Raw genomic sequence first — 3,981 nt, forward strand, 5'->3', positions numbered from 1 at the left:
CAGGGGGAGCAGTTTGACAGGGGGAGTCCTTGTACACTCCTTTGCCACTAATGTCAAAGGGGGAGAGAAGAAGAATATTACCATCAATGACAAAGGGGGAGATTGTTGATCTAGGTTGTCATTAATGTCAATATGAAGCCAAGGAGGTATCAAAGCAGAGAAGAGAAGCAAGTGTAAGAGTAGAAGATTGAGGAGGAGCCACATCGGAGGAGCCATATTGGGAGTATCGCATGTAATGTATGCCCAAGAAGAACCGAGAGGAAGAATTCATCAAAAGAAGCAAAGAGGAATCATAATGGGTCTTTGAATCCGGTTGAAGAATCAGAGTGAAGCTCAGAGAGAATCAGCGATGTATGAATTCGCAGAAGGCAGGCTCAGAGAGAGGCGGAAAATTGAAAGGCCGAAACCATAAAGAAAACCCGAAACCACAAGAAAAAACACTGAAGAAATGAATCAAAGTCAAAGTGAGGAGACAGATGAAGATTGAACGCACAGGAACCGTTGGATCTTGGAGATCAACGGACCAGGTTAAAGGAAATGATCGACCAAGATTAAATCACGCAGACTGGTGTCAAGAAATGAATGGTGGAGATTGATTTAAGCAAGTAGCGGAAGAGGAATCTGGAGAAGGTGTCGCTGCTGTTGATGGTAGAAGATCTATGGTTATCGGGTACAAACAAGCTCGGGCGTTAGTCAACGAAGGAAGGCGGATTTAAAGCTATAAGCGAGATTTCAGGCGGATGCAAAATGGTAAGTGGTATTTAGAGGAGAGCACCCGATTCCATTCAATGGTTGACACGTAGCAACTAGAGGAGAGAGAAAAACCGCTCATTTCAGGCGGGTAACTCTCATGCAAGTAGTCCACCCGAAATCGCTGTAGACGGTCGGATTTTGGGGATTGAAATCTACGGTGGAGAATGGACTCAACTGCACCATTGTAATATGCCTTAATGTAATATGGCATCCAGTTCAATCGCAAGTCTTGAAGGAGTGTAACGATATAAACTGCCAATTGCGATAAGGCGATGGCCTCGACGAAGTTATTAACCATTGGTTAATAACATAATCGCATCCGCTTTGTCGGCAGTAGGGGAATCAGCTATCGGCCATTGGCTATACTATAGGCACGACTTATAAATACCTCCAGAATGTTTCGATTGTGATTATGGGTTTAAAGGAATAACTCTGACTGTTCATGAATGTTGTGATTGCCGTAAAGAATACGTCTATTGTTTGAATAATAATAAAGATGGCCTCTCTTCCTAATTAACGTGTCCTGTGACTATTGATGAATTCGAAGAGATGGAGGAAGCCAAAGAGTGAGCGCAGAGGAAGCTGAAAGATCAAGCGAGCGTTGAGGAAGCTGAAGCTCAAGCGAGCAAGGAGGAAGCCAAAGGTCAGGCGTATCAGGCATATAAAATAGAGAACAAGGAAAGTTTAGTGTGGTTGGTGAACTGTAAGAAAAAAAGGAAGCTGAAGTTCTGGCAGAAGTGGAAGGAACAGGAGGTCAGAAGTAAGTCATAGGTCCAGCGGGGTTGGGAGCAGAGAATTACAACCAAACAGATCCAAACAGTTTACAGCAAAGGGTTGGAGCCCTTGAAGTTGGTGCCTCAAAACTGAAAGGATTGGTGTCCTGGGAGTTGGTGCTCCTAAATTCAAGGTTGGTGCCTTGACAAGACAGAGTTGGTGCTTTGGAGGTTGGAGGCTCACAAGGAGTCCAAGTTGGTGCTTGGCAATTGATTGAAACCATATATATATATATATATATTGTACTTGATTTATTGCAAAGATCATATTAATAAAAGCATCTATTCCTGTTATCTATTTCTGTGTTCCAAATATAAATGTTTTTAATTGAAAAAATAATAATTGAAAAGAAACACTGATTCACCCCCCCTCTCAGCATTTACAACAGTAAGCAACTGAAAAAAGCCACCCAAAAGCTGACATGCTAGTCAATGTGGATACCCCGTGATGTCAAAGCTACCTCTGCTGCTAATCTATGCTGACCCTTTGCTGTCACTGTGTTGCTGCAATCTGCTTTGTGCCTCCTGCACTGCTGCAACCTCCACTACGCTGCTTCAGACTCTGGCACTCTAGCTCTGCCAATGTTGCTCCATCATCCCTCACACCAACTGACTCCCATCGTTCTGCTACTGTCGTTAAGGGCTCCTGTAGCCGTATGTGATCCAAGAGTTTGGGCACCTCAAGGACCCTGCCCCCTCGTGTAGTCCTCTCGACTACAGCTCTATATTGCCCCACCTCTTCTCCAGAGGTGCATGAGCACTCATGGCACAATCCTCGTCATCGTCCTCCTTGTCAGCTTTCATTGGAGTAGCCTTCAAGTCAAACTTCTCTTTCTTGTCCTTCTTCCGAGGGCACTGAGTGGCGAAATGTTCCAATTCCCCACACCTGAAGTATTTGATTTTGGTTATGTCTTTCTTTTTCCTCTTCTGCTACCCTTTCTTTCCTACTGATGTGAGAGCTGCATCCTCCTCTTCCTCCTTGAATCTGACTCCTTTGTCACTGCTTCCTACCTTGGTTAACCTCTTGATCTCTTCTTGTCGAAGAGTTGCCCACATCTCCTCCCAACTGGGGAGAGAAGCCCTGCGCAAGATGCTTTGGAAAAAGGTCTCCTAGTCTTCAGTGACTGAATTCAAGGCAGTCCTGACCATGAAATCAGGATCTGGTGTAGACCCCACGGAAGTGAGCGGGTCTTGAATCCCTTGCAACCTGAGAAGGAAGGGATCGATTTCTTCTGCCTTCTACATCTGATACTGTCTCAACTAGTTCTCAAGCAACATCTTCCGTTGGTCGAAAGTTCCCTCATACAAGGTGGTCAAGGCCTCCCACATTTCCCTTGTTGTTTCCTTTTCAGCAATATGTGGGATCACATGATCCTTGACCTCGTCCAAGATCATGCACTTTGCCTTTGCCTAAGCCTCGCATTTCTGGAGAGGATCAACATCGACTGGTATAGCAAATTTCAAGGCATAATCCTTGATGCGATTCTTGTCCAAGACTGCCAGGATCCCGGCCTTTCCTAAGGAAACACAACTTAGGCTCCATGCAATTGCTAATAGTTTCATTGCCCAGCCTTTAAAATGTGCACATTTGTTTATTTTACCATCCCTCAAACACATTCTTAATATATTGGTGGTGTAATGTATCATCCTCACAACATAGTTAGCTTATATCCTATATTCCCACACTATTGCAATAATTCTCATGCACGTCAATTGTGTTGTGAACGGGGAAATCAGTTGCAAATGCGCCATGATACCTGTCAAGGATAATGGGATGCAGGTCATTTCATATGTGACACATGACTTTGCAACATGCAAGTCACATAATCGCAATTACAGTCTTCAGAGGCAAGAGGGGGTGAGCCCTATCACTCTGAGTTGCACCCATGTGCTCAATTAATATACTCGTCCTTCCAGAGGGATGTTTATGTCATATCATCCCTACGCAAATCACCCTCATATGATATCCTTTAAGCATTTCTTTAAGGACAATTATATGTCTCTATCCTTCAATGTGTTGTTTGTATTATGATTCCAACGCAACGTTGTTTCTAGATAATTAGAGTCATCAACTATAGATATCACAATAAAAATCTCAGTGTGATTTAAAGTAGTAAGTTCCAAGCCTATCATATCCACTAAGCTCCACGCCAATAATGATTCAACGTAATTTTCGGGCAGAATTTCTTCAAACGATTTCTGGGTCTTGGAGATCTTATGTATTATAGCCACTCCACAAAATTTTAGAGCTAGAGCACATCCGATGCTATCCAAAATCAACACTCCCTCTTAGCGAGGAATGTGCTCTAGCAATACTTCTCAATAGAAGCATCACACTGATCTACAACAGCGGTCCTCTGTGTTGCTAATGCTTGGCCTGCTGCCCTTCATCCACTGCACTGCAACATCCTGGACTACTTCCCATGACACTGCCACTGTCACTGCTACATCTGTA

General features: G+C 43.8%; 1 protein-coding gene across 1 annotated transcript in view; it reads left to right on the forward strand.

Moving 5' to 3' along the window:
* Positions 1 to 3,981, forward strand: part of PRMT7 (protein arginine methyltransferase 7) — a 467,255-nt gene that overhangs the window by 336,650 nt on the left and 126,624 nt on the right. The gene's annotated exons all lie outside the window — the stretch shown is intronic.

This window comes from Pinus tabuliformis, chromosome X, assembly GCF_031772625.1.
Source record: "Pinus tabuliformis cultivar Carrire ecotype Pingquan chromosome X, CPIR1, whole genome shotgun sequence".
Classification (NCBI taxonomy): domain Eukaryota; kingdom Viridiplantae; phylum Streptophyta; class Pinopsida; order Pinales; family Pinaceae; genus Pinus; species Pinus tabuliformis.